At 44.5% G+C, this 19,734-nt stretch overlaps 1 long non-coding RNA gene across 1 annotated transcript in view; it reads left to right on the forward strand.

Moving 5' to 3' along the window:
- LOC139799656 (uncharacterized) overlaps nt 1-19,734 on the forward strand; it is a 115,447-nt gene that overhangs the window by 87,105 nt on the left and 8,608 nt on the right. The gene's annotated exons all lie outside the window — the stretch shown is intronic.

A 19,734-nucleotide genomic window follows, 5' to 3' on the forward strand; every position in this document is an offset into this window, starting at 1 on the left:
CCTCAGCTCTCCCCTTCCAAACAGGCTGAAGTATCAACTACAGAAATGCAAAACTCTGTTCAAGCAGAGAGATGAGAGCAGAGGGACTGGTAAGTGGTTTGGGCATTAGGAACAGGCTAAGATAAATCGTGTCTGGCAGATCGAGTCCCTGAGGAGCAATATTTGGACAGCAGCCTTCCAAGAAAATTCTGAAGTGCAATCAATATGATCAATATTATGCTCAAACACCTTTTCACATCCATCTGATCTACAAGAAGACTGCCAGAAAATTAGATTAGCTTTATTTCATTAACCTTGCTAAAGACAACATTTACATTTTGAACTTCATACTGGATACTCACTCAGTGCTCTCCAAAGCCAGGTGACACATGAGGCCGGGGAGGACTCCCATCTCTTGGCTTCCACCAAGGTAACTCAGCCTGGCCATGCCACAGACTGACTGAGTTGTCTGGGGAAACTGGGCTGGGGACCACCTCTAGTTCCACAGGAGAGCTGAGGAGCTTGGTCTTTCTGGCAACCTGAGGTGCTGGGGAGCCTTCTCAGTTGTGACATTCTTGGCTAACTCATTTGTTAATCAGTTGTGTAAATTCCTTTTCTTCCATTTAACATCCTCCTGGCTCAGCCCAGTATATGACTCAGTAAGCCTGGCTTAATCATCTTCATCATAAATTCTATTTCATTGCTGATTAAGTTCTTGCTAATCAGCCCCTACAGCTAAATTATCTGGAATGCAAAAAAGTGGGACTTCACCTTTGGGTTGTGGTGATTTTTTGAAGTTAACTACTGTGTTACATCACCTTTCCAAAGAAGCAGCAGCAGACTGTTTTATAAATATATAAAGGACGTGACCTTTTGAAAAATTCATACTTTACATATCAAACTGCAAAGACAGAGAAGAATTTAATTATCCTGCACCAAGACTGTTGGGACATCTGCCTTTTTCCTAAGGAAATGACTTTGCCTTGTAGCTCACCTTTTATAGTGCACATTTTACTTTTCTGCCTGCACATTGCATTACCCAGTACTCGATCTCCTCAAGAGTCTCATGCTGATGTCCTTAGGAAATTCATATTTTAATAGTCTTCTTGATGAACATGTTTTGCAGCACCTGAAAATAGATGTACTATATTTCTAGGCTAGTTAGATATTTTATCCACTGAGCTGTACATTTCAGTGGCTGGGGCTTCCTATATGTTCAGATGGGAAAGTAAATTAGACAGCAGTTACCAACCTGACCAGATATGATCATTTGTTCTCCTACATCTCCTATGAGTACAAAGGTGAATTTATAACTCACTCTTTTCCTTTACATCTTTCAAAAGCCAAGGAATGGGGAATGCATTGCTTTATTGATTCTTGGTGGCTGAGCACAGAAATTGTAGTGAAATTGTAGTGTGTGTCTATATATTATGAACATTTATGTTCATATTATGTATATATATACATATTCAGATAATGTATATATATATTATGAACATATGTACATACACACTACCCTTATCTGACTTGGGCAGCAGGAGAGGGGTCTTCAGCTTGGCTTTCTCCCAAGGCAGGCACCATCCCTGCCTAATCAGTGCTTCAACTACCTATGCAGGTTTCTGGTAAAATAACGTACAGGCAGGGATGCTGGATGCTATTCTCCTAAAAATATTATGACTTTTGGAAATTCAAAATAATCTGCCTGCCTAAAACTGTGCATTTCCTTTAAAACAGATCATCTTTCAAAGTCAATACTCTTAGGCAAAACCAAGACAATGCTGAAACCATTGGATTTTGTACTGGCTTTTCCTTATGAAGAGACACATTGTATTCTGGGGTAATTTATCATAGCTCTGGTGACTTCATTGAGCACAGAGCACATTGAGCCACCCTGACAAACATTTACATAGTGCCATGTTACCCCCCAAGTCTATTTGTGTTTCAGTCTGTGACCAATGCACGTGCATCCAGCATCAGTAAGCATCAGTCCCTGTGCAGGGATGCTCACACCCACCCGTGCCCAGGGAGCAGCAGGCAGCAGCTGACTGGTGGCATGGTGAGGGGACATGGCTGGGACAGGAACACCTTCCCTGACACAACAAAGAAAGCCAAAGGGGAAAATGGGGTCTTGTTTCCGGAGTCTCACCTGTGGGTACAGTCCCAGGGGATAAAAGTTGCTTCCAATGATGATGGGCAGAGCTCCTCACACACTCCCTGCCACCGGCCACTGCCTCCAGGATGGTGCTGAAAGTTTCCTGACCCCATCAGTGTGACTGGCTTTGTAATTACTCAAGTCTGGGGAAAACAGAAAGAAGTGGGTGAGGACACCTGAAGATACATTTGCTCAGTGCTCGTCTGTGTTACATTGTCCCCACTACTCATCTGAATCCAAACATTAACAAAGTTGCTCGGATCGAAAAAAAAACCCAAACCCTAAACCCTTCATTTCACACAACACAGATTTTTATACAGATCTTCAGGTTCTTTTTAAAGCTCTTCTATAAAAACAAAGTGCAAACTGGATATAAGAACCATCTCAAACCAAATTGATGTACATTCTCTCCTGAAAATTCCCTTTTTTATTAGCATCTGAGAGTTTTTTACCTTTTCAAGAACCTGCAGACTGCTTTTCTTAAGGTGACTTTCATTTTTCAAGAAAAATAGTATCTTGCTTCAAGGGAAGAAAAGGTCATCCACCTCTTTTAACCTGGTAAGCAGAAAATAGGATCTTCCCAGGTACTTCTGTGGCTGACCACCATGGGGTTTCTGTCTTCTTTGTTGCAGCAGAATTATAGAAGAATTAAAAAAAAATACAAACATGTCAAAGCAGCACTACCTCTCAATGCAAAACATTCTACATCAAAAATAAAGTATCGTTCCCTGCAGGGAAGTACTGTGAGTCCAGAAAAGTCTGCCAGGGATCATTAATTATTACAGCATATATCAACTCTAGTTCTGTTCCCCCGAACCAGCCCACTTGCTTTCTTCACCTGTAATTTGAAATTTGATATAGTTTTCAATTTTGCAATGCTGGCAGAGCAGTTCAGAGCAGGAAGGCAAACAGCAGCATTAGCAACCCTACATAATCACCTCTAACACAAAACATGGTTGAAAGTAGATATATTAAAGAGCTGAAGTGACAATTAGCTACTTTAATGCAAATTATCCTCTGATTTATAGGGTGGTTCTTCCTTAGGCTTGAAATTGCTGTAGCTGTGTTGCTAGCACTGAGTCATGAGATAAATGAATCACAGAGGCAGATTACTGCATCTGCAGAGAATGCTGAGCTCTTGGGGCTAACTTGATGCTGCTGCACTTGCAGGAGATCCCTGTGTGAGGAGATTTCATCCCTCAGATGAACCATCCCCAAGGGAAGATTTGGTCCATGTGCTGGCAGGGCTGAAGGGCAGTGCCCTGCTCGTGCAGCACCAGCAGCTACAGCTTTGGGTGCACCAAAAGGGTACAGATCCCTCACCAGCTCCACACTTCCTGACTTAGGCTCCTTTTGGTGAGTTCACCCTTTCCTGGGCAGTTCAGCATCTCCCCTAAGCCCGTGGTGAATGCCCACCCCAAATGAGATGGTGAATCCCATCACACTGGGGTGGGCAACACAGAAGTTGGTTGTGGCAGATGCCAAGTGTATCGACCATACCACAGAGACCCTGATCCATGATGCTCACCCATCTGTTCCTGCTCTGTCAGACAGGTCCTGTTACTGGTCCCTATGTTCCTGGCTTACCTGTAAAAAGCCAAGGCTGTAATTTACAACAAAAAAGAGCCCCTGAAGAGAAAACAGGCTGTGTTACTTTTAAGGAAAGCCAGCTGGGGGCTTTCCAGAAAAACTTGAAGGTTTTTGCTTTTTGTGACACCCAAGATGAAAACAAACACTCTGGGTCATCTTCCTGCATATCCCCACAAGCTCCCCCAGGACCACAAGCTCATCTCACTTGTTCATTGACACCCCCAAGCACTGCTCCCCTTTCTGCAGGGGCTCCCCCACACCTGACCAGCACTACCCACAGCACCGGTCCCATCTGGCCACAGTCTCCATTAGAAAACAGCACCTGGCAGCCTTCTGCAAAGGCCCCACAGCAGTCCAGGTGGGAAATGGGTCTATTGGTGGTCTGTCTGAAGCCACAGTGCTGCAGCCCACCCAGTCCTCAGGAAAAGTCTAAGAGAGCCTAGTCTGAGGGAGAGATGATGCTATACAACATACACACAGGCAGAAAGAGGTTGCTCAGCTCTTGGCTGAGGTCATGTAACACAATAAATACAAAAATGGGATTATAACTGGATCAGACTTGGCGTTTTTCAGTTTAGTTTCTAGGAATGGAAATACTAAATTTCCTGCAGGCACTCTGGCCAATTAGTAACCAGATATTTCTGAGATAATCTAAAACAACTTCAGAAGTCTGTAAGACATCTCACAAGTTCTTTTGCTGGGTGGGGTATTTGCTGTTATTGGGAAAACTGTTGATTGTATTATAGCCTGGTTCAATCCTTTGCAGAGCTGTAGCAGGGTCCATTATCACTTCTCTTGCTGTGCTCTGCTAATAAAAACAGGAAGAGAAATTTACAATGGAAATTCGATTGCATTGAGCTCAGTGGAAATCCACCACCATGATCAGTATCTTCCAGACTTTGTCCTGGTCTTTGGAGACCACATCTGTGAAAGAGATCCTGTCCCTAAGGCAAAGTTTTAAAGTACCCTCCTGTTTCTAATACAGCTTTTTAATTGTGTGTTAAACTGTGCCTTAACTGGACATTATTTTCCCAATGATTTCTACACAGCTGGAAGAGATTTCACTGTATTCCTACACTTGAAATAGAAAAATTGATTGAGATTTTACTAAAACTATCTGTAGCAAGATGCTTGGAGCTACCAAGTGGGAATTTACCTGATGACATGGACAGTCCCAGGACTGGCCCCTGGGAAGATTTCTGTATCCAGGGAGGGATCTACACTCATTAGAAACCAACAGAACTGAAAGCATATTGGTCACTTCCAGAGACTCCAGACAGACATTTCCATCTGCTGATGTTTTTAGTGTGTGCAGAGACTGGCTGGTGCTGCACCAGTCCTGGTGAGACACTGGCTCCTGTTGGCAGCAGCTGCTTCTGTGCCATCACTCATTCACACAGGCACCCACAGAATGGCTGAGGGAACTTAGGAGAGACAGCAGCAGAAACCCTTCTTCAATTTCCTAGGTTATTATCATCCTCCATCTGCTTTGCTTGCTGGTCTCGTGTCTCCCAGGACTGATTTTGAGAGCAATTTTTCTGCTGGGCTGGTTTCTGTCTGCAAGACTATCTGCCTCTCTCAGGCTGATCAGGAAAGTGGAAATGAGATTCCACTGAAAGGGATTCATTAAAAGATTAGCAAGATCAGACAAACTGTAACTGTTTTGTGCCTTCCTTGTTGAATGCAAAGAACTGTGCTAACAGCAGAGCCAGAGGGCAGCCCTTCTCTGGAAGCATTCAATACTGCTCCATCATCTCTTCTGGACTGGTCAGCAGCTCTCTGCCAGTAAATGGGTGACAGCTTCTGCAAGTTTCTGTTGCTTTACTGTCTCACACACTCATAGAAAAAAGGACCTTTGTGGCAAGCAAGAAATTTCAAACCCAGCAGAGCATTGCTTTGGTACAGGAGGGCAGGCTGAGGGTGACTGCTCTGATGGGAGAGCACACCAGGAAAAGGGAACCTTTCTTTTTAATGCACCAGAGCTTTGCAATTGCCAGCGATGGTTCTGTGATGTTACTGGAAAGACAGAGCTATTTCCAGCTTCCCTTCTCTAAGGCTTTCCAAGCTGGTTTCCAGTAGCTGAGCTACTCACAGCCACTCTCTGAAGTGCTCAGGCAATGGGTGAGAGCTTTTGGGACTGGCTGTGATACCCAGATGGGGGTGAAGAGGACCAGGAGCTATGGATCTCACAGGAAAAAAAAATCTTCCCAACTCAATCATGTTTACCTTGGCTGCACTGGAAACTGCTGTCACAGGGCTGGTGCCAGACATAAACAACTACAATCTTCCCCCTTGTATTTGGTGCTGCCTGCTTTTGTTTCCAGCTGATGAAAAAAAAAACAAACAGAACAATGGCAAAGAAAGCACAAAACCAAAGTCTGGTGGCAGCTGAGAGAGAGCAGACAGAAGGCAGATGAGGAGCTCCTGTCCTTCCCATCTCAGAGCACATGAGCAGTCATTGACATGAGAGGCAGCAAACACAGAACTGCTGTAAGGATGCTCTGTTTGAAGAAACATCAGACCAAGGAACACAACCCTGGGGGTGGTCGTCCAGGCCAAGGATGAACCAAGATCTGACCAGTTATCTGTGTAACAAGAATAACAGAGTTTTAATAGTTCGTGATCTTGCGTGTGTGGAAATGATGTAACAAGGCATGTTCCTCATTTAAGCCAGTCAAGAAACTGGCTTAACATCATTTAAGCCTTGGAGAAACCCTCTTAGAAATGCAGACTGGCCAGAAGAGCAAGGCTCCCCAGGGCTGCTGGGGAGGTGCTTGGAGCTCCCTGGTTGCTGAAGATCTGTTTGACCAGATGGACCATGGGCCTGTGCATGTAGCACCACACTGTTCTTTTCCCCCTGAGCTTCCCCTTACACCTCTGGTGCATCGATTCAAGCACCCAAGAGGACCCCTGCCACAAGCCCAGCCAGGCACCAGCCTGTGTCACACATTCCTGCCTCTGGCTGCCAGCAGGACCAGGGTGCACCCATCTCTGGGAAGGAGAACAAAAGAGGGGTGCTGAACCACTTAGGAGAGCATTTAGGGAATAGGTTTCACTACATTATACGCAAAATCCATTTGCAGCTTGAACACATGGGCTATTTAGGAGGGGAATTTTTGCTACTGGAGATAATGAGCCAGTTTTCACCAAAGTGTACAGCTGGTGCCTGCATGCAGGGGCTCATGGACTGCCAGAGCACAGCTCATCACTGCTGAGTGCTCTGCTACCACTGTACACAAACAGGGCTGACATTTAGAGGATTGTTTAACTGAGGGAAGAAATTTAAGTCACTTCCACAGTATTATCTAACAGGGAGTAAACCTCTGCAAATAGTACATCACAACTCCAGCAGCAGGCTGTAATGTCTTTAAGCTACATCTTTAAATTATGAATAATGCCTATTAAAAAATCATAACTCTTTCTTGTGGTAAGCATCTCTGGATGAAGGCACTGTCAGAATAATTACAGCCTAGATCATGAATCCTTATCTTGTGAACAGTTTGTAGGATCAGTGCACCCATTATAATAGTTTATTGCAGATTTTAAAGTGAACATGCTGTGAGTTCTCCCCCCCAACAATTTTTCCACTTAGAAATGGAGTTAAGCACCTTCTGAGTCTATAATGGAGGATCTGAAAGCATGAGAAATGAGTAGATGTGCATTTTAAAAAAGTCCTTTGTAACTTTGAGAAAATTATTTTCTCTAGGAAAAGATTTACTTATCTGGTAGCAAGGTAACTTTCAGATGTGATATGAGTGGGACATCTCCTTTCTGTCCCTGTAGCCAAGAGGAAGCCCTCTGTCTGATGTCCTTGAATCCACATTGGCGTCTGTATGGTTATTTCTGCAGCAATGCAAGAAGTGTATGAAAGAAAACCTCCAAGCAGTACCAGTGTGAAGAAAAGCCAGATAGTTTGGCTTTCAAATTAAAGTGCAAAAAACTTTTATGCTAATCATAGACTCACAGAATGTTTTGGGTTGCAAAGGACCTTAAAGGCATCCAGTTCCAACCCCCCATACCATGGGCAGGGGCATCTCAGAGTAGATCAGGTTTCTCCAAGCCCCATCCAACCTGGCCTTGAATATTTCCAGGAAGGGGGCAGCCACAGCTTCTCTGGACAGCCAGGGCCAGTGTCTCACCACCCTCCCAGGACAGAATGACTTCATAATATCCCATTTCAATCTACCCTCTTTCAGTCTGAAAGTGTTACATCTTGCTCAAGTCCCTCATGGTGCACGTATCCCTGAATTCCAGTGAGAGCAAGAGCACAGAGCACCCTTCTGTACAAGATCATGCTGGTCCTGGTGAGGTTCCCCAGGGCCTCCATCCAGCTGCTCTCCCACAAGAGCTGTGCAAACAGGGATTCAGGCTTCTAAACCCAAAGGTGCAGTCTGGCACCATGAGGCAGGGACACTGGCATGGCAGGACCAAGGGATATTTCTTGTTTCAGACTGTCTGTGGGACACAGACACCGAATAGAACTGCCACTTATTTAACCTCAAAAATTCCATCTTCTGGATCTGCCTTCATGAAGGAGGAGAGAAGCAGCCTCTGGCCAGGTTTACACTGTCAGTGAATTAGCAGCACCTTTCTTAGGGCTTGTAGGAGGCAAGATAATCACCAGAGCAGCACCACACGAGGATGGGAACTTCTGGCAGCTTAGCTCCAGCTTTCTGAAAGAGCAAGCAGGCTGCAGGTGAGCAAAGCAGGCACAGAAAAGGGTTGATACCATTTTCTAATGCATTTTTCTTCCCCAACAAATGTAAAGTTTGCTAATGGGGAGAGACACATGTACCTGTTTATTAATACCTCCAGGGATGGAGGTGTTGGTACATATGGTAGATCTTGGGAATACCAGGACTTTTGTGTGCTTGTGTGTAGGCAGAGCCCCAGTTTGACCAGTGCACCTTTTCCCAGGGAATTCAAGTCACATTTACCTCCCCATGCTCTGCTTCAGGTGTTGGAGAGATGTCTTCAGGACAGTAAGAGGTTCCTGGGGACTGGCTGAATCCCTACCTATGTGACTGAAGTCTGCAGCTCATCATCCTACAAGAACACACCTATAATGAGAATACATCTCAAGCAAAATTTAATTTAATAGGTCACATTTACCACAAACTACCAAGTTTAAACCAAGAAAAACTGGTAAACACTCTAGCTGCACCTCCCACTCTGCACAGCATCTGAGGTATCCAGTCTTCTCTTCCAGAAGCTTATTCCCCATGAAGCAGCCAGCTGCTGGTAATATCAAGCTCATCTGTTCTGAACATTAACTCTAGTTCCCACTTTCTTGGTGGGCCTTTGCCATAGAAACCTTCCTTAGCAACAGGCAAGCAGAGAAGCAGCAGCAGCTCCAGCCAGAGGCATCAAAGAGGCAGCCTGGTCCCTCCCTGTGCTAGGTCACCTTGTGTAACCAAGGTGTAACCAAGAGCTGAGTATTTCCAGCAGAAATATACCCTGACCACAGCCTGCCCCATCCATCCTGATGCTCACTGCCCAGAGGACAATGGTCTCTGTTGTAGCTGAGTCTAGGGGCAGTGCTGCTGCCAGGGTGATGCCCAGGTGCCACCTAGCTCTGTTGCTACCACCAGGTTCTGCTCTGTCTCCACTTCACTCTTTCTTTGGTTAGAAAGGCAGCATTTCTCAAAATGGAGAAAAGGAGGCTGTAAAGAGAAAAGCAGTAGCATTTTGGATCTGCTGTGGGAGTGAAGGGGCAACCCCTCAGGCCTGTACCACCACTGGTAGATAGAATGCAGAAATGCAGGCAAGAAACACTGCAGCTTCACATCCCTAACTAAGTGGTGCTCAGGCTGTAAAAGAAGTGGTGAAGGATGAGGGACAGCACTGTTATTGCTTTTGTATCATCCTCCCCCAGGTTTGTGCCTTTCTGTTTGCTTTGACAGAGGGGTGAAGCAGAACGGGCGTTGCTCTGAATTCTCCACTTCTGGATGAAGAGCTGAGAGCTGCTCTGCAGACAGAGGGAACTTGGCTCTGCCTGGGCTGCAAGGCAGGTCTGAAGGGGAAATATCTCCCAGCAAGGGAGGTCAGCCCAGGCCCAGAGCCAAGCAAGTGGCTACCTACTTCCCCTACAGAACCTGCTGATGTGGGGGAAAGGTGTCCTAACAAAAACCTCCCCAGCTGCACCCTCTCTGAAGAGCCAGGACAAGGACAAGGGGACAGAGGCACTGAGGCAGGTGTAACCCCTCAGCCACCTTGAGGAACCAGTGACTTTCTTTCCATCCTCTGACTCAGCCTGTTACAAAGACACCCAGCAAGCCCCTTGCTGCTACCAGCATCACTCTGTGACTCACTGGTAAACCTGCACTGCTCTCACTTCCAATCCTCCCTGCCAGGTTTTTCATTATCTGCTCTGCTGCTTGAGCACCAGATAATCATCTCAGGAAGAGCCCCAGTGGTCTGCATCTCCAAACACCTCTCCTCTGCTTAACTCTCCCAGCACAGGACATCATTAGCTGCTGACCTGAATTCACAAATCTGGCTTGTAGGGAGTAGGGAAGAACCAACTCACCTACTTTGTCCTGTTCAGTGGGAGCAAATACTTTGATCATTATAGGTCCCAGAATCTGCAGAATTTTTATTACATACAAAATCACCATTGGTAGGAGAACACTTCTCTGTTGTTTTACTTTTGGTTTATTTGCTAGTTTGGTTTTGCATCTGAGTGTTATCTGACTTTGATCCAGTGACAAACATTTCTGCTCTAAGATAAGCCTAAATTTATTTCTGACTCTGACCCTGAAAGGGTTTAAAGAAAAGCACATTCACCCAGTGCCCAATGGAAGAACAGGTTTTACTAAATGATTTATTGGATATGTTTTATCTCAAAGACATTTTGAAACTTGATTATATCAAAGGTTGCTATTTATAAAGTCCATTTTCTTCTAATGTAAAGACATGAATCTAAATGCTTACTGAATTAAATAAAGGAATCTAATGGCTTTTATTACACATGCAAGTATTCTCACATGGAGCTATGAGTAATTACACATAAAAAGTTCATGGAAAAATGAAACATGATAAAGGTCAACTGTAACATATCTTTCACCAAGAGAGAAAGTTTCCAGACTTAGAGTATTCTTGACATAAAATCCAAGGTGACCATTTGCTTCTAAAAAAAAGGCCACCCCCTAAGCAATAAGGATCAGATGCACACCAATAGGCAGTGCCCAGTTCCCAGGAATCTCTTACTGGCATTTGGTCAGGTAGCTCCATTCAGGTGCAAGTAATTGAAGAAAATGGACCTGCCTTCAATTCTGGTTTATCCCCCAAGTCTCCAGGAGCACAAGAAGTAACCCTGGATGATCTTGCTCTCCGTGGAGGAGTGGAGCTCTGTAGAACCACATGTGGCAGAGCCATCCCTTTACCTTTCCTGGGGAACCAGGCAAAGATAGGTGAAGCTGAGAGCTTAATTTTCTGCAGGCAGTAAAACTCTAAAGACCTGTTTTATGTGCAGAAAACCCCCCTGCAAATGTGATCCAACATAATGGCTGTTCTCAGGGTTTCATTCTAATTACAGCCTCCAGAAAATTTTTGTTACCTTTTCTATTTTTTTTCTAAAGAAACAGTAAAAAAAGAAGTGTTGCCCTCTGTTAATTTCTGCTATTGTAATTCTGATAAAATAAAAACATGTTACTACTTTATTCCTTATATTTTTGGCTCAAGGAATTAATAATTCCTGTTTTGTGTACAAACTGGCAGGGAAAAAATCATCTCCCCTTCTATTAGTTCTAGCTAACCCCTTTATCTTATTTTTTTCCTTCTCTGTCACTACTAAGTTCTCCGAGTTTTCAGTTTGCAGCCACCTAAGGTATCAGCAATGGTATTTTCTCCTCAGTACACCATCTGGAAGGAGTCATATTTTCATGGGGGGGATGGGAACAAGGTGCATTTTCCTCCATTCCCATTTATCTTTCAGGTGCTCTGTTGGAGCTCTGCAGAGGACAAGCTCTGGCAAGCAGATGGCTGAAAGCCTCCATGCAGGACAGGAGAGATCCCCCCTGCCTCTGCACATCTCACACTCTTAATCACAAAATCAGATGACCTTGGCCCTCTTAACCCATTATTTTCTGGCACTAAATATGGTTTCATAGCACTGATTTCCAGTAGGAGGGTTGGGAAACTTCCCAGCAGCCTACAACTTGTGTGCACGCAGCTCCCACTTTCCCCATGGGCTGAGACAAAAATTAAAAAAGGATTCCAGCAGAAATCTGAGTAGCAGAAAGAAAATGGGGTTCCTGGATGCAATTTTTTATCACTATCTCACAATTCTGACCCTTTAGAAAGGGGATGGAAATCATAGCTCTATTCCCAGAGCCTACATGATGACAGGAGTTATTACGGTGCTGGATGGTGCCCATGTTATCCCTTGTGTTAAATGGGAAATCTCACCCCGTGGAGATTTGGACAGCTTGACAATCCCACTACATATTTGCATGGATTAAGCACAAAATTGACACTGCTATCTGCTTGGCTACTTGCTGTCCTCTGCAGATCTACCCATCAGATGCTTTCTCAGGTATCATTTTATTCAAAGACAGCTGCAGCCGTTGTTGCACCTGCAGCAAGGGGAAGAGCAAAGCAGCCAGAGCCCACGTGCCATGGGGATGGCACCAGGGAAGGGCCTAAAAAGAAGGGAGAATTATTTGCTCCATAACAGCTCAGATCCTTCTGCTACTGTTCAGCACATTCAGCAAAGACTGTCAGCTTTTGCCATGCTAAAAGGACACAAGTTTTCAGGGAAAAGGATGGTAGACATAGCCATGAGCCTCTATTTTTTTAATCAGACAGCTTAACTGAGTGGTTTGCTTTAGACTTCCAACAAAACCCAAAACTCCCCCAAAATGAAGTTGATCTATTAAGTGCATCATGTTTCATATTATATGCTATTTTTTTTTTTTTTAGAAACTTTATTAAAGACAGTAAAACTTCAACAGCCACATAACTCCAAAATGCTCTGGAGCTTTTCTGAAGTGTTGAGATGCTAGCACAGCCCTTCTGCAGCCCTCCCAAAGCACCAAGGAAGCTCTGATCCCCTCACCACCCACCTGCCACCCCTTAACCCGGCTACAGAGACAGCTCCGAGATAGAAAATCTTCCTTGTTAGCCAGGAGGCTTGCTGGAAGGTGAAAATAAAACCTAAAAAGCATTTCAAAGTTGTGTCTAACTTCAAAGAGCCCTGCTGAGGGGCCTGCACCTGCAGCTTTTCATGTTTTTGTGCTATGTTTGACTGTTTATCATTAAACCATTCATTCAGCACGCTCTGCACAATAAGCCATTTAATGGATCTTGGGTTGAAAAGAGCTCAGCCTGCAGACATAGGAAGTTAAAACGTAATCCTTCTTAAAGAAAGCTTTGATATACCTTAAAATATTGTATTTTCAGAGGCAGTTACATATTCAACCTTTTTTCCTTCCTCTGGGCTTCTCAAAACTTAATAAATCCCTGAGGTCCTACTGACCAAGCAAAGCAGAAGCACATATTGGAGCATCCCCCTGGAGCCTGGGATGAGACAACCACCTCTGGCACTGCTGCTGGAGCACCTGGCAAAGTTTCTTCACACACCTCCTGGTCTAGGAAGCTCTAATCATAGAAACAGCTACAAAATCTTCAATAAACCTGATTCTCAATGAATCAGTGGAGTTTCTGATTTATACCACCAAGGGCTTGGCTCAGCCTCATTAGATTTCAAACCTGTATTGAAATATGTAAAAGTCTTTTTTTGGCTGTCTGCCCATCCTTGTTATAAAGCCTCCATTAACAAAGTGTTGGAGAGCCTCATGATTTGTAACATATTTATCCCCACAGTACCACACTGGGATGGAGAAATGCTGGTTTATTCCTTTCATAGGCTGGAAAATGAGGTATAGAGAGAATAAAGAGTCTGATCTGTCAAAGAATATAGGACCAGGCTCCAAAACCAAGTCCCTCAAACTCATATCTTGAAGTGTTCCTGAAAACCCACCAAGTCCTTAGTCAAAAGTTTGTCTCAGATGCTTGGTGCCATCTTCAGACCTTACGCATCCCAGAGTGCTGGAAAAAAGTCACCCATCAGCAGGTCAATGTGCAGGACAGAAAAGAAATGAGATGCTCTAAAGTTCTGATAGCATGTCCCATCAGAGAGTCCCATTTAGTGCAAGAGAGCACATCTACATTATTTATCCTAATAGGTCTCTTTGGACCCTGCAGAAATCTTTTGCCTCTCACCCTTAGCATCAGCAGCACCCAGGCCAGCACCTGTCTGTTGGGATATTTTAAACTTGCTTTACCTTCTCAGACACTTAGTGGGCAGAAGTAACAGAAAGTTATAGATGAAAGGGATATTATGTGGTTGTGTGACTATCACATAATGGAACACTCTCTCTGAGTAATTGCATAAAAAGCAATTTTGTGGGTTCTACTGAATAAGTCAAGATAATTTAAACCTCCATAAAAGGATAGTGAAAATAAAAAAAAAAACCTCTTTTACAGGAAGACACCCCCTCACATAAAGAAAGCTAGAGGCACAACATTTACAAATGTATTTTAATTTCACCTTTCAGAAAACATTGCTACATTTCAAAAGGAAGAAACTTTGTCCAGATAGCCCCATTATTTATTTCATAGCACACAAGTTCTGAATCTTGTGCATATATGATAGGAAGCTGCATTCAGTATTGGGCAAAGTCTCTCCTCTCCTTGAAATGAGGGAACATCTGCAAAAATACAGCATGGATGAGGGGAAGAGGAGTCAGAAGCCCACAGGGACAAGTTTGGTGGAATATCAAAGATTTCTGGAAGTAAAAAGCTCGAAGGAAAAAGCCCTGTTCAAAAAAATATTTCTGACCACACAATAGGAGGGGACAGGAAAAACTTTTTTGTGCATCAGGTCTGTCTTCTTGCTACTGTACTTACACCCTTACACCTGTGTCACCTACTTCCACTCTACACACTAAGCAATTTAAAAATCAGATCAATTTTTGCCCCAGGTTCTCCAGGGAGAGAGGTGTTGCAGACCCACACCAGGGCCCCATCAATGCCATCTACAGAGCCAAAATGCAAGTGTTGCATACAGTTGGGTTTTTTTTGTGTGTGTGTTTTTTGTTTGTTTTGTTTTTTGGGTTTTTTTTTGTTTGTTTGTTTTTAAAAGGGAGCAATTCTACCCATTTACCCTAATCTACTCAGAACCTGGCAGATCTAGAGATTCAGGCTTGGATCCCAGTCCTCTGCTTAGCCAAGTATTAACAGGAGTGACAAACACGCCTCTGAAGATGAAAGTATTGCAAACACACCTTAAGCCACAGTGTCTAGATTTAGGGACTGCTTTGTTCTCTAATTTTAGCTCCTTTAGCTTTTCCATTTTAAAGGGAAGCTCATCACATCTTTCACAAGGGGAGGATTTTGTGGGCAGTGCTATTGTTACTCTTGTGAGGGAAAAAAACCCCCAAGAAAATAATGACAAGGATAATTCAGTGTGGTTCTCACAAAACCCATACAGAGTGTCAGGGAGCCAGTTTCTGATCTCATTTGCACTGGGGCAAAGCCATAGCAATGGCACTGCCTGCTCTAGAGGAGCCAGGCAGCCAGCACAGCCTCCCTGGGCAGCACTTTGTGGCACCACAGAGCCAACCTCTCTGGGCAAACAGGAGAGATCTGGGTTGCTACTTGGAAATAGCAGCAATGTATTTATGCATCTAACAAAAAGATGTTCCTGACTCATTGAGGCATTCTGCAGCTGAGCTCTTCAAGCAAATTCTAGAAACCCCAGGCAATGGTTTGATTTAGGCTTTGATTTTTGATGAGAAGGTTTAAGACAAGTGTTTCCACACTTCCTTATGAAAGCAGGCCAGGAGACACTGGGGTACTTACTCTTGTTTCACACAGATGTCAGTGAGACTTTCCTGGGTGTCTGGGTGCAGAAAGATGCCAGGGAGAGGGGCCTGGAGTCCTGGTGCTCTAAAGTCACTGCCCTGGGCCATCAGGGTTCCCTGTATTCCCACCATTTTCTGTCCTGGTGTCAGCTGGGACATGTTGTGGGGAGTGCTCCAGTGCTCAGTGCTGAGCCAGCCCCAGGGGTGGTGACTCAGCCAGAAACATCAGTGAGAGTCAGGATTGCTTCTCTCCAGGCTGCCCTCCTGTCTGCATCTCATTCCTAAGAGCAATGTCCCTTTGCACCTTTCTAGAGAGCAGCTGAACAGATTTTAACCACAGTTTCAAAATGCTGCCTTTTCTCAATGCTTCTCTCCTCGCAAACACTTGGGTTTGTACCTGTGACACGAGGCACTGTGTGTCATTGCAGCATCACCAAGTGCCCCAGGAGGCACAAAGAAGGCTGGATGTAAGCCAGCAGCAGCTTTGGGGAGACAGGACAGTGGGACAGCCTGACTCCCACTTTTGCACAGCAAATGGTTATGCACTTGTGCCACTAAACCCCCACCCCGTAACCCTCCCAATCATTTGCTGACTTGCTGTTTACTCTAGGTCTGAGGGGGAAGAATAATTAAGCACAAAACAACCACTGTGTGATAGTGTCTAACAGAACAAGCCATTATTTTTTGTACTTCATGCTTTCAAGAAATCAAGCCTGTGAAGCATTGCAACAGAGGAAAGCAGAACCACTCTGAAGAGACACAGATACTATCACTAGCTTGGCATCCCCTGTCCCCTCACGGAGCCCTGTAGCCTCTCAGATGTCACTAAATGATGGGCTTACCTTTCAAGCTCTTTGCTCCTGAGACCTTGCACATATTTCCCTGTGTTTTAAAAGAGGGAGCTCACATTCACCCAGCCTCATCCTCTGAATTTAAATCATCTTCCAGGCTTGTGAAGGTGATAATTTCTTTTTGAATAGCCTCATCACAGTGATAGGTAGCTTTTGTTCACATGTGTTTCCATTTACACAAATAAGGGATACCATCTGCAACAACAGTAAGAGCAGAAGAGCTACAGAAGAAACAGAAAAAAAAAAACAAACCAGGAACTGAAGAGGTTATGGGTTACAAACAGGGCTGCAAGGCATGGCTTCAGTCTTTAGCCTATCAAAATAATTGACACACCCCATAAGCCTACACTAAGGTATCTATCTGACACTGTTTCATGACCCATTTCATTTGACAGGTCTGCAGAAAAATTCTCAGTCCATTTTAGGTCAGAGACTTCAGGCTAGGAAGCTACAAGGGAAGTTGACCCCGGGTCAGGAGCACCAATATTTAAGCTAGAGACACCAAATGTATGCCATGGCTTGTTTGAGACAATGCCAAGAACAATGCCAAGGTCCTACCTTCTAATGACCCTAGAATGTTATTTTGCATCAGATTTTAGAGGTGGTACAAGGAACAACAAATTTATTTGCATTGTTTCATCTGGAACACAGACAAGAGCAATACCTGATCTCTCCATACAAGCTGCAACCCCAACATGTGCTCATGTTCTACAGCTCAACAGGAGATCTCTAATATTTCCATCACAAGACACAACTGGGCTTTCAAGGAATTTCCTTCTGGTCCCTGTCCTGACAGCCTGGTCAGTCAGGGGAGGGAGGAGAGAGCATGCTATGCTTTTCACATCCTCTTTTCTTTAGTCTGCTCTCCTTAATTTAGATAAATTTGCAAGCATGCACTCACTGTGGGTCACACCTACCCACCAACACATTGCTGGGATCCAAAGAAATGTTAGTGAGTTTGCAGAGATTACAGTATTTTTCTTAGAGAAGTCACAAATGGTTGACATTTTAGTGGTATAATTAGCACCCATAAAAACCATCATGCTAAGAATAGTCCCAGGAAGCTGAAATATGGAGTGGGAGCTTATAAAATTCTTTCAGTTGTGTCATCTCTTTCTCAGGAGAAAAACCTGCCAACTGGCCTTAAATTGTCACTCAAACATACAGTAAATGCTGGAAAGTAGATGTGTAGAACAGTTTTACTCCAGCCTCCTTAGAAATCTAAACAATACCCCTTGCTCTTCAGCAAAGCTGAAGTATGAGACATTAGATGCAGTGAAATGAGGCAACCAGATGCCACTAATTGCCAGGCAGTGGGCAGGAGCTTGTGTTAAGCCCACCTGTGCCTGATTAGGGTGGGCCCCTACTGCGCAGGAGCAGGGTGAGGGGGCCAATAAAGCTCAGTCCTGGGGAACCCCCAGGGAGGCTGCCCACTTTCAGAGCAATAGCACTGATCCAGGCTGGTCAGCCCTGAGGGCAATAGACTCAGAGCACTCTTCGTGAGTTTCTGCTGGAACACCTGGTTGGACCTTGGAGTTCTGTGCCCTAAAAGAGGTTGGTCTTGCTACATCTGGTGGAGAATGCAGGCAGAGACCTTGATCTAGCCTATGCTCAGATGAATCAGAAGAGAGGGAGCTAGTCCCGTGCAAACCAGCATTAGCAGAAAACCCAAGGAGCTGGGTAAGAAGATCCACTACCTTTCCTTCTCTACCACTGATTGACCAAGAAAAAAACAAAAAAACTAAAAAAACCCAACCCCCCCCCCCCCAAAAAAAAAAAAAAAAGGAGGAATTGTCATTCTGGTTGTATTTGTGTTTATTTTGTACTTACTACAATTGTCACTGTAGTTCTTTACAAAAAAAAAAAAAAAAAAAAAAAAAAGGGGGGGGTGGGGAATGTAGTGAAATGAGGCAACCAGGTGCCACTAATTGCCAGGCAGTGGGCAGGAGCTTGTGTTAAGCCCCCCTGTGCCTGATTAGGGTGGGCCCCTGCTGCGCAGGAGCAGGAGTAGGGACAGTGGAAGCAACATTTGATTCCGGGCACCGACAAAGACAACCTGCAGACTCTGGAGCTACTGGCTATCATCTGGGCCTTAACACAATGGCAACGTGTCCCCCTTAACATGGTCTCTGACTTGCAGTATGAGGTAGGAGTGGTGAACCGTATCGAGGATGCTCTTGTCAAGCCAGTACAAAACTAAGGGCTACTGGAACTCTTCCTCGCATTACAGCGTGTGCTGAAAATTTGCACACAACCGTGCTGTATTCTTCACATCTGTAGTTGATGTAAACACTTAAATACAAAAATACGTCTCTTGAATCAATCTTTTTTCCTTTCTCCCTGCTATGTTGTAACATACTGTAAATTAACCTACGTTTACCTCACCATATGCCTGACAGACTCCTAAAAGATAAGAATGCTTATCAGGTCACCTCCTGGTGCATGGTGGAGACCAAAATTACGAAAGTAGCAGGACACCGAAAAGACTGAGAGATAAGGATGACTCCTCTCCGGGAAGTCTGGAAGTCTGTGTGTATCAGGGACTTATGCAAAAAAGGGACCCTTCTTCTTTTCCTGTATAAAAAAGCCCAGGAGAAAAAGAGAAGGGGCGGCTTTCTTCTAGACCTCCCCTTCTTGGTGCTTCAGCTCCGGGACAGAGAAGCGGCAGGAGCGACAGACCCTACGCACCCGACTACAGCCAGAGGCCAGGGCCGGCGGAAGGGGAATACATCTTAATTACTCCCTCCTTCTTTTCTCTTCCTAATGACTCTTCTCTCCAAAGTAACTAATTGTATAAATCCTAAATAAATCCTTTTAACTTGTTTAAATCATAAAGCCTTGTTATTTTTGTAAATTCACGCGTCGTCTATGAGTAGTGGCTGAATTTTCCTCGCAAACAAAATATAAATCATAACTCGGATCGTAACAGTAGCCATAAAACATCGTTAGGCCTAGGGGAAGGAAATGCAAAGGCTGACTCCCTGGTCAGCATAGGGGAAGGAAATGCAAAGGCTGACTCCCTGGTCAGCCTAGGAATGCAGGGTCCTGTAAGTCAGCTCACGAAGGCTCAAAACAGCCATTCCTTGTTCCACCAAAATGCCAGGGCACTGAAGCACATGTTTGCAATCCCATGGGAAGATGCAAAAGGGATTGTTAAAGCATGCCCTCAGTGCACACAGTTTGGCCCTGCCCTAGGAGTGGGAATCAATCCACGTGGGCTGCAAGCAGGAGAGATCTGGCAGATGGTTGTCACCCACGTTCCAGAATTTGGACGACTCAAGTATCTCCATGTGAC

The sequence above is a fragment of the Heliangelus exortis genome, chromosome 9 (assembly GCF_036169615.1).
Source record: "Heliangelus exortis chromosome 9, bHelExo1.hap1, whole genome shotgun sequence".
Lineage (NCBI taxonomy): Eukaryota > Metazoa > Chordata > Aves > Apodiformes > Trochilidae > Heliangelus > Heliangelus exortis.